Source organism: Nyctibius grandis, chromosome 2 (genome assembly GCF_013368605.1).
Source record: "Nyctibius grandis isolate bNycGra1 chromosome 2, bNycGra1.pri, whole genome shotgun sequence".
NCBI classification, from domain to species: domain Eukaryota; kingdom Metazoa; phylum Chordata; class Aves; order Nyctibiiformes; family Nyctibiidae; genus Nyctibius; species Nyctibius grandis.
This window is the reverse complement of record NC_090659.1, coordinates 35284988-35297003: the sequence shown is the minus strand read 5'-3', so window position 1 is coordinate 35297003 and position 12016 is coordinate 35284988.

The following is a 12016-nucleotide window of genomic DNA, read 5'->3' as shown; positions in this document are numbered from 1 at the left end:
TGAAGTCATTTTTTTCTTGCATTCTTCAACTACTAGCTCATTTGCATTGACAGAATGACGTCTCGTAACTGTCTCGGCTAGAAACATATAGGACCAGATGAAGAATTATAATTTTTATTTTAAATATTTTCCATGTAATTTTGTTTGTCCTTTGCAGTTTTTCCGCTTCATACTTAAACTGTCTTTCCTACAGAGGTAATTTTGGAACATAAACTGCCACTTACGGTACACACAGAACATATTGTGCCTTTATATGAAAAATCTTTCCCCCTCTAACATGGGGTCAGCCGTATAATAACATGGAAACATGGGGTCAGCCATAATCCACCACATCCCAACTCTACAGCTGTTCTATTCAGTGAAGGCCTGAGAGTACCTGTGCTTGTACAAGATAAGTCTCTGTCAACTGGAATTTTCCTAACATTCTTGCAATTACTTGAACAGATGCTCTTCCCTAGGAGGTGAAGGGACACGTCGCAGACATATCTTCCATTTAATTCCAAATGTGCCATCCGTACATTGCCTCTGACAACATGCAAAAGGTGACAGACACTGAAATACTCAAATTAAACAGCAGGCTGCAACTTTTTTCTATATATTTTCCCAAGCATAAAGTGCATTCAGGGTCAATACCTTTCATCTGTATTGAATATGTAATCTTTTCACAGATTCTGGGCCACACTGGTTGACTGGAATAAAACCACACATTTGCAAAGATCCTACACTTCCCTGACTCTCGAATAAAACCTAAATTTTAGGCAGTGGTAGGCTTTAGCTCAGAAGACCACCACAGGCAGGTCTAACATGACTTTATGAAATACATTCCCAACTTGGCTCTCAGTGGTATCCAGTCTGATAAAAAAAATCCCTTTTTTTTAAATATGTGATATGATTATACTTTGCTCTCTGCCTCACCATCACTGATTTCTTTAATCATTTTATGAACTTATGACTTAATGTTCAGAACATCCTAAGCCTGTGCTGCAGCTGGTTAGCACAATGTCTTCCCCTTCTTGGCAGCAGCATTGACCAGATGAACCAAGACCTAAGCCACAAATATTTAAGCACTGTACCTGCTTTATGCATTTTATCTTTTACAGAATATGACTTTGTAAACAAACAAATCTGCTGACCACAAGTGCTCCAAAGGAAGCATTTATGAAGACTGTAGAGTAAAGATTCTCCTTTCTTTGCTCTGCAGCTATTAGGAATAATAGTCTACCCAAGCAGTGCTGTAGCTTTTGTTGTTCTGGAGACATCCTCTCTAGACTAGTCCTCCAATAATTTCTCCACTGGGATGCATCCACATGATTCTGAGCAAGACATTAGCATGTAAGAAAAGGTGATTTACAGTAGTCAGAACCTAGGTCCTTATCTGTAAGGTGTAATCCCCCTACTGCAAATAAGAAGGACCCCAAATCCCTTCTGTCATATCACAGGCTTAGGGAATTCATCTGGGTCAGATCTCCATATTTTAAAAATCTTTTTGGCAAAAGCCACTTTTCCGGGAAACAGACTACATGCAAGGTACCACGCTTGGCCAGGAACTGTGTTAGGTTTCTCCAGACCTGTAAGTCCCAACTGTCCCCCTGAAAGCCAAATGTATGTGGTTACTCAGTACTAACACTTCAGTCCTATTACCCACCAAAACCAGACCCTCCCATACTTATATTTTTCTCACCAAAGAAGTGCTTCTACTCAAGTGGAAAAAGCTCCAGCACCATCCCCTTGTAATACTTGTAGCCATTGTAATAATTTCAGCTGGTTTTGCACAAGCCATTCCACACACAGACAGAGATGAAAAAGAGCACAATCACCTTTCAAAGATTCATGTGCAAGAAAACAATTCAGAATGCCAAAGCAAATCAGAAGACCCAAACTGCATTTCCCAGGTCACAGAAATATTTCGGGGTAAAAAATCTGTTGTCATTCTCCTTTGACGCTATGGAGCCTGTTACACTGAGATAGAAAAAAGACTAGGAATTTCTGCAAAATGCAGTAACTGCAAAACAAGTTTATAAAAGCACATAATTCAAATAAACTATTTTTAATATTTAATCATATTTCATCACTACTGAAGTTATTCTTTTGTAGAAAGTCTCAGAAGAACGGGATCTGAACTGATTCCTTGACTGGGTTCCCAGCAAAGACGAAAGAATAACCAGAAGGAGATTAATTAGTGGAAAAAAATCAGAAATGGAAAGAAACAGAGTGAGGGGGATTTTGAACCTCGGTTGCACACATAAAACTGATGTTGTCTGAGGCACCACTGGACAGCCCAACGTACCACAGAAATCTTACATTTATTTCAGACAGCGGGCTATCATTTCCACAGAACAGAACGCTATCTTGTCTGTGCTTCGTAGACTTGTGGATGTTAGTTTCTGTGACAGTGAAATTGCATGTAATCTCTTTTGATTACACCAAAATTGCTAGGATTTGCAAAGAACGTATTTGAATTCATACATCCAAAAAGTAAATCAAGCTTATAATTTAGGCACCGTAACTTTTGTAGATCTGACATCAGACCATTCTGACTGAAAAGCTTAGGGAGGCTATTTTCAGATGCATTAATAAAAGACAGTTTCCCAAGGAGCTGTGATATTTATGCAGAGGAAGAAAATCGGTTCTGCCTGCATAGATAGGAATGTTCAGTTTATCTGCAAACGTGACATTTTCTGCTACACATTTTGAAATAAAGATTGTTCCCTTGCGCTAATGTTATTCACCAATGTCAGACTTCTATAGCCATGATGTGTTGTATGAAAGTAATTAAGCAAGGGACCCTATGCACTTCAGTCACAGCTTCGTTGAACTACACTAGTACAGCACAGTGATAATTTCCGAGTAGTTCAGAAAGAGACCTAAATAGATATCTACCATAATCACAGAAAGGGAAGTAGATACTGAAGAGATTACGGTGGCATATTTACTAGCTGTAATTTTAACATAATGCTATTTTTCAATGCTGAACTGTCACCTGAGAAGATGGAGTACTGCCTTGCTACCTGATACCTTCTGTGTAGGGTCTGCTTCTACAACACTCCAGTTTGACTTCAAAGGTGATTCAATAAGATTTCCAGACCTGAATGGTTGAACAATCCAAACAATCCTTTGGGTTTTTTTAAAACATTAAATAAAACATTAATTTAATAAAATGTCTTGGGAGATACAAAATTAAACAGCAACCAGAATACCTTTAATTCTCTCTTTGCTGATCCACAGTGTTAAGTGAAATGAGAGAACTGCTTTTGTTTCCAATACTACTACAGCACAACAGCTGTTTCTTTGCCTGGTTTTACACAGGTTTTTAACACCTGGTAAGACAGTTTTCTTCAAACAAAAATTCAGATCTAGCCCTTCAGTGAGGGAAGGAGAACAGGCCTTTAGGTTTCAAATAGAAATACAAATTCTCACGGAAGACAATGAGATTTGTATTCCTAGCTCCCCATGAGAGTGTTTGAAGTTAAATTTATGCCTTCTCATCATCAGGACATCCTTTTAAATTCCTACCCTTTAACCAAAAGGTGAGGGCAGTGGCAGTAAGTAAAAAGAACCAATATCCAGCTAGAGAGAATCAAACAAACAGGGCCAGAAATCAAATTGCAGAATCTTGGCTGACAGCAAAATAACTGTACATCTCTCCTGAGGTTTTTGGTTTAAACTCTATGTCAATGTATCGTGCACACAAAGACTTGCAGCAGCTGACTTCACCAGTCTCCCTGTCCCCCCCCCCAAGTACTAGGGACCAAAACTCACAAGCAATAACACGGTTGTCTTCACATTCAAAAGGCCTCACATGTTAGTCTATACTCATTGGAGTCTATACCCATGGGAGTGGAACAGCTCCCTTCCTTCCTTTCTGGACATGAACTGGGTTTCAGCTGCAGGGCTGAACTGTGCATAGGGCCATAGGAGTGGGGGAGATGAGGGCCATGCACTCAGGCTCTGTTCTGCTGCCTCCTTCTCCATGATACTCAGCTAGAAGCAAGTGAGGACTAGAGTGGAAACAAGGCATGAGAGACAGGTACTGTCACAGATTTGAGTCACTCTTCCTCAGCTCAGCGAGACAGGAGAGCATTAGTTTGGCAATGTATTTCCCTCGTGTTTGCCCTCCCCTACTTCCCCATTCAGAGCAACAGTGATGCCAGAGAATACTGAACAGTACACAGAGTAAGTTCAGTCCAATCCTTCCTGGCTATGAAGAATTTTGCTTTATCAGAGTGCATTTGCCCATTGCTGGTTCAGTCACATTAATGACACAAACCTTTAAAAGATAAATTCCACATTCTCTATTATCTTCTGTACCATCCTTTTCAGTATCATGCTCAAACTTGAAGCCTGAGATTTTCTACATAATCAATCCACTTGTTAGCAAGATCTTAATCTGTGCACATGATTAAGATCAGGGCTTAGGTTTCACCCCAAAACTAGCAGAGTAGCAGGAGAAAGCCTCCTTGTACCAATGCTCCACTTATAGTCCATGGCCTGTATCATCCTCTCATCCTAGAATAACACAGATCTTAGTGCTCTTCATCACAAAAGAAAAAAGCAAATAAACAAATGAAACAATTCTACTAGATTCTTAACCTTTAATGCCGTTTAAGCATTGCCTGCATTGTAAGTTGCTGCATGTCCTCTTTGATCCTTAATGTATAAATCTTAAAAACCTACATATCGTTATTTTGAATTCTTTATTCTTTCGGGGGGTTTTGCTGTCTTTCTGCCATCCCATTTTCCTTTCCAACATAATCCTTTGAACAGTCTTGAAAGTTTTTTTCTGATAGTTACTGTGTATTTATATTATCTAGGACAAAGACCCACAAGCATACTTCTCATTGAAATCAGTAGGCAACAGGCACTTAAATCCCCTTATGACTGTGGCCCCCAAGGCTTAGAGGCACCACCTACAAACTGGGTCCTGAACACACTTATTATTTTAAGTGACAGCCTTGTTCCCAGAGCTTATCATCTGAATAGATAAAACAACAGGAGAATAAGGTAAGGTTTATTCCCATTAGCAGGTGGGAGCAGAGAGTTTCATTACCCAAGGTGACCAAAAAAGTCTGTGTTAGAAGCACAAGTCAAGGTCATTTCTTCAGACAACATCTAAGCAATGATGTCCAGCCTTCATACAAGATGTTTTTCTCCTTAGCTGCAGCAATTCCTACTCTGTAGCTCAAGTTTTGTTATCTAAAGAGGCACACTGAAGCAAGTCATACTGATTACATGAATTGAGTTACAACCACTTCTAAGCTGGACCAATGCATGCAAACATGGAGCAAGGAGAGGGGCACCGATCCTTCTCTTGGACATAGCCTCTTTCCTTGTAGCAGGCCACACAAGATCAGCAGGACAAACATCTGTTATGCATGAGAACATGACCTTTAATGCCCATGGTTGGAGCTGTTCATTACAGCCCATATGTCCAGCAGATGTTTATGAGCTCCATCAAACTGTTTCACAAGTCCTGTGTGAAGGAGTTAAAAGTTGGCATTTTCTGCCTTAATGGCTGCTAATGTCCTAAAAGATCCTCATAGCATGACAGTTTCAAGCTGAAACAGGGGTTATTTCTGGAAGCTCTTACCGCTTCTTGGCTCTTCTTTACTGTCTCCCTTTGTGCGGAAGACTTTGCAAGTGCCACTATCCCACATTTGGACAGAGACATTCAATGGGAAGGAGTTCAGCTCCAGAAAGTTCTTTTTTAGGTATTTTTTTAATATGAACTGTAATGACTACTATGTCTACTATGACATAAAACTGCTATTTCTTTGTGAGCCAGGCTGCGGAAAGATGTGTCACCTGGCCAGTCTTGTGGCAGTAGAAGTACCTGGGATATAGTTACATACAGCAACTCTTTTGCCAATGTAAATGATTTTTTTTTTTTTTGAGAGAAGGATATTTTATACTAATTTACAACATAGTTTTGCCGCTGAATTTGCATTGGAAGCATTGCAGTTACAGTATATTAGTATTCTTACACTAGTGTATGCATGACAAATAATTCTGGAAGCGTTAATTACTTCTAAACAATCAGCCAGGAACCTTGATTCTTCAGCACACCAGCAAACTCCCAATGACAAAACAGTGCAACCAGCATATTTACATAAGGATTACTTCTTTCCAGAAGATGTAAAATGTGATTTTGACCAGACAAGAGTGTTATTGTTCTGCAACATGCACAGAATCTTACTAACCTTGATGAGAAGATAAAAGGAAAGGCAATACCCTGGTTAATGAATTTTAATAGAAAGTCTACATATACTTATTCTTTTAAAAATTAAGGAAAAGGGAAAGATTTTTTTTTTTCCACGATTAGCCAAAAGACAATTAGAGGAGCTGTTCCAAAACCAGATACATTTTTCTCAACTGAGTGCCACATTTTGGGCTGTTGATAGAACTTCACTATGTCTGCTTTTGCCCTAGACGCAGTGAATCAGCTTATGACTGATTCAAGTGAAACAACAAACATCAGAAACCTCATTACTACACAGTCATTTCATCCTCTGTACTGAGACCACAACCTGCATTCCTACGTCAGCAGCCTCCCCAGATCCCATTTAAAATATCCTGTTAACACAGAGGTGTTTCTTCTTTCTCGTCTGTATTTTCTCTGCTCTTCCTTAAACAGTATTTGTCTGATCTTGGTTCAACAAGACTATTCTACCGAAGGTAAGAGAAATCTAAGCCCACATACATTGACATGACTCAGTCTAAGAGTATATAATGAAAACAAAGAGGGAGAATAATTGTTATTACTGAGAGATAACATTAAAAAACCTGTCCTACGAGGAGCTCAGTATCAGCACATTACTATTCGGGAAGAGGGGACAAGAAACACCATCTTTCAGGTCATAATTGTAAGAAAAGAAGACCCTGTGCTCAGTCCATCAATAAACATGTGGCCTCAAAACACATTGAATATTGCCTCATTTTTAGCCTCAGTTCATATTTTGTCACTTTGAGCTGATGTGAGCATTCACTTTAGTCCTTTTGCATTTACTTGTAGTTCATCTCATACTGCTGACGTAAAACTCTCACTTTCTTTTGCCCCTTCAGATTGCCCTCATCTCCTTTTGTTCTTCTCATGCTATATCCTTAAGAGCTTATGATTCATAGGATGTTTCTCCTACAACCTTCTAGGCAACTCTTTTCCTATGAAATATTAACACAATCTGACTGAACATGGGAACAATCATGGTGGTACTTGCCCCACTGTCTCCTACTCATTACTGGGGATAATGGTCTAATTTTACTTCCATTAAAAAACATATATCACCTATAAGCAACTGATTTCAGAAAGCAAAAATTTGAATATATTTGGGTTCACTTACAGAAATGTATGTACCTGTAGCACAGCAGTTAATCAAACGAGGATTTACAGTAATTTAAGCAATGTTTTATAGCAGAAATTTCATTTGCATTTGTTACAATACTTACAAATCAGTTCTCGGGAATGCTCACTTCATCCCAGCCTTCTGGATCTTCAGGTTGATGAGCTCCAACCTGAAATAAAAAGTATTTGTTGATCAGAAAGAGAAAGCTCAACAACAGAGAAGCCTGGCCTTCAAAACTATTCATGCCATTCCAGGACACGTTACATCCTCTACATTAAAAATAAACATAACGCGAAGTTGCTAGAGCAGTAAGAGAGTAGAAATGTTTCAATTGCAGTGAAATGTTATGCAGGCCAAGGTAACTGATACTCATAACAACAGTCTCAAAAAGCGGTTCAAGCACCCCTCAGGTTTAGTTTGTATTTAACAAGAGTATTAAATAAAGTTACCCGGAGAGTAAACAAGAAGTTTCAAAACTTGAGAAATAAATCAAGAGGCTGCCTGTTTATTACTAGAGCTCTGGGAATTGAAGCAAGCGCTCTTAGATCTGCAGTGGACTGGCTGTGCTACATGTTTCAGGGCAGGGCAGGTTTTGAACCTGCTAGCAGAAAGGAGGGCTGAAGAAGGGGCTGGTGATCTATTTCTGAAAGACCATAAAAAAGGGAGCCTGAAGCAGTAATGTGTGGCTGTATTACTCCTGCACTGCTGTCACACAGTGATCTTGCAATAATTAAACGAACAATATGTGCCAAACAGATCAAATCAGGACCCCCTGTTTTCTTACAATGAGGTGATAATTTCTTATTTCTCATCACAAACAGAAAGAAAACACAAAGAGGTAAAGCCACATCAGATGCCTTCCCTCAAAATCTCTTGAGGAGACACACAGAGAGAAAACTCTCATCTGAAGTAGGTAAGATCTAAACCAAGAGAGACCCTTGGAGAAAGGTATATAATCACCCACCAGCAATGCTGAGCATTCCTTCAGAGATGAAAAATGAAAAGCCACCCACTCCTGCCTCAGGCCCGCGTTTACCACAAGCATCATGATAATATAAAGTAGTGATGGAAAATGCTAACTGGAAAAAGAATAAACACAGACAACTAATGCTCTTCTGAGGCCTGAAATAAGACTGCAGAGTGATTGGAGAGATCACTGTTGCAGCCCCTGTTGGGAAATGGCCTTCCATGGTCAGGCACTTTTCTCAGCAAGGTGCAAATAATAGCCTTCACACACAAAAAAAACGAACAGCTTCTGGAAACCTGAGTTTTCATTAGAGAGGCAGGAGATGTACTGTTAATGTCAGCAGATGGAACTGAGCATCTTCTCCCTGAGCAGGGGAGGAAGATGGTTCAGAAAACCCCCTGGGGAGCAATCTGGGGCCATCATCGCACCAGCTTCCCAGACAGAAGGGAATATGCTGGGCGTTGCACCCCAAGCCCTCACATTGGGAGACAGCAACTAGGTAATCCTCCCTAGAGTTACAACAGACCCTAGTATCAGAAGGGGCACAGTATCAGCATTGGCTCTGGGTCTTGAGGAATGTCGTTGCTGTTCTGTAGCTGTAAGCTGACAGCCCCATCAAAGGATTCACAAAGGCATTTTAGCATCTGCAGCATCCATGGCTGGACTTCTGGCTAAAGAACTGAAAAAACGAGGCCAAAGAACAGTTTGTGAACAACATAGATATACCTCCAAATGGAGGAGACAGATGTCTTGTCCAGTCTGATGACTATTGCCTTGTAAAATTTCCTTTTACAGTGCACTCTGTCTTTAGTGGTAGCAAAGGCTCTGGGGTTTTCTCTGTTGATTTTTCTTATTTGTTTGTTTGGGGGGGGGGTGTTAAAATACATTTTCATAGATCAATAAGAAGTCATTTTGCTACGTATCATTCCATGTAAAGGGTCAGTACAAAAATGAAATTGACAAAAAAAGAAATATGCTACTTAAAGATATCTTCTTAAAGTAATGAAGCTGAGAAGCTGATGTAGCTACCAGTTGACGGATGTGTAGCTCTGAAGAAGAATTAATTAATACAGTCAAATAGCTGTATCTGTTCCTTATTATATCCAGTTGTGGACAACACCTCTAGGAATATCTCATTTCCTTTGTCATCCTAGCTGAAGGGGGAAAATGAGCTCTGATTTAAGATCCTATTTCCCAACAGCTACTTCACAAACTAGCTACTATATTTGATCAACAATGAGGCTATAAATACACACATGTTGTTATTTCAATGTTTCACTTGATGCAACGTAAGAGGCCACTAGTGGACAGCTAGAATAAGAATGAAGGATTGCTGCAGTAGCTCCTGGATGACTCGATATAATGCAAACTTGATGATAGAGTCAAAATTGGGGGGAGGGCAATATTTCACTCTGCCAGGTTGCAGCGACATAGACCACATCAGGGCCATTATCCGTGATGGAAATGTAGATATGTTGCAATTTATTAGGTAAAGACAGGCTGTTTAATAAGGAAACAAAATAAATTATCGGTTGAAACAGCAGGGTCCACCACTTCTGACTAGGCGGACTATCCCAGAAAAGAATGGCTGATAGACTTTTATGAAAGATGCGACACCACTTTTCCTCAGCCAAGTGTGATGTCTTCCAATTCGAAGGGACCTTTTGCACCTGAAATATCAATGAGAGGCATCTGAAAACAGAAGATGAGAGCTGGCTGCACATGAATGAAAATACTATGATAAATATGCCATCTACAGGTAAGATATATAGATAAAATGTAACTTCGGGAGTAGGCTATAAAAGTGTTCACAGGTAACAATCCATTTTCTACAGGAATTGAAGAAGGATTGAACCAAAGTTAATGTCCAGAACATCTCTTCAGCATGCTCAGCACCGTTGCTATAGCAGAAGAGAGGGTGACAACAAAAGAAAAAGAGACAAAAAGATCACTGAAAATGATCCGCCTCCTCCCACACATGCCTTTACGACGGGATTTCCCTCCAGAATGTGGCTGCCCGTCTGTATATATTCACATGCACTGAGGAGACAGGGTTTCAAGGGACAGAGCACATAATAAGGCTCTATGAAAACAACTTGCACAGCCTTAAATTTGTTTTAGCTAGAATGGGCTGGAATTTCTTCTACGAATAAATGGCAACTGCTTAAAAAGCCCCACTTCTAACAGGGAAGCATCAGGTTCAATGAAGTGTTTTTTCCCCAAGTAATACATTCTTCTCTTGTGAACCGAAAGGAAGCAAGAAAAAGATTTCACAGTAGCCAGTCGCACAGGGACATGATTCAGAATAGGTACTGGAGCACAGATCTCTCCAAACACTCCCGAGTGTGCTAACCACTGAGTTACAGGCAGCTCTCTTCTGATCCATGCTGGGAAGAAAATACATTCTGAACTATTTCAAAAATTCAGGCTATTTCAAAGTAAAGGAGTGCTATTATCTAGCAAACCTTACTCTCCAGTCCCAGAGATACAGCAGCAGGATAAAAGCTATTCCAAAATCCACTGTTGGCTGTGTAGCATCACATCATATATTTGCAACACTTACATGGACATTCTCTAGAAAATCAGCAGTAGCCCCGTTTGGAAATTAATTCTTTTCTCTTTGTACCACAAAAGAGCACAACACATTTTAATCCCTTTTTGGTGTATGAAAATCCTTCCCTGTTGGGATTTAAAAGAGAAATTAATCCCAAAACAGTGATTCCAGTACGATTCACAACGCTCCCATGAACTCCCCAGCATTGTTTCAGGAGTAACTGACAATGTAGTTACATTGTTGGTGATATAAAAAGGGCTCTACTGCAGTATTTCTTCAGTGTCTTATGACTTAAGTGCAGCAGGTATTTGCTGAAGCAAATAAAACTACCCAGTAAATCCTCTGTAACATTTTGGGGTGGGGAAAAGAGATAATATTTTCAAATAGCTGCTACTGTAGAGCTGTTCTCATGACCCACCTGGGAAAAAAAGGCCATAGCTAAACTGGGTAAGACAACTTCACTTAGTTTCCCTGCAATAAAGATGAAATCATCACTGGGCAACAACACACTGAATTTTAAACTCAAGTGCATGGAAAGGATATTTTGAGTGGCATATATATTTTTTCTTTCATGCTGATCAAGTCAAGCACTCCGTCATCAGAGTTCGTGATCATAAATGTAAAGTGATTTAAACCCCAGAATTCACAAGAAGTCACAGGAAATTTTGCTTCCTTACCATTACATTTTTAACAGGTTGGCAGCATGGCAGAGCCTCAATGCTGAACTGCAAACATCACATTTAAAAATTCCTGCCTGTGCAGCACAGAAGCACGATGCAGAGAAGCTGGGCAGGGGCTGCTATGCAGTGATCTGGTATCTGGGCCAATACCTAGTTCATCTGCAGACTTTTGCGTCTATTAAGAATAATAAATATTTAAAAGCTCCACCACCAGCTCCAATAGGAAAGAACAGAGGGATCTGATGTTCTGATTTGGCTTCTTACATAGCCAGTCTTGTATAACACCATGGTCGTTGCTGCCAACTGCACTAATATTAACAGTCGCTGAACTAGCAGATAATGTTCTTTCTGATGATCATTACCAGAAGATGCATAACTCTGCATGGGTACTCCTCTTGAGCACAAGGCTAAAAGTCTGGCTTTAATGGACACAGTAGTATTGTCTTCAATGGGATCACGATATCCTTAAATAATTACT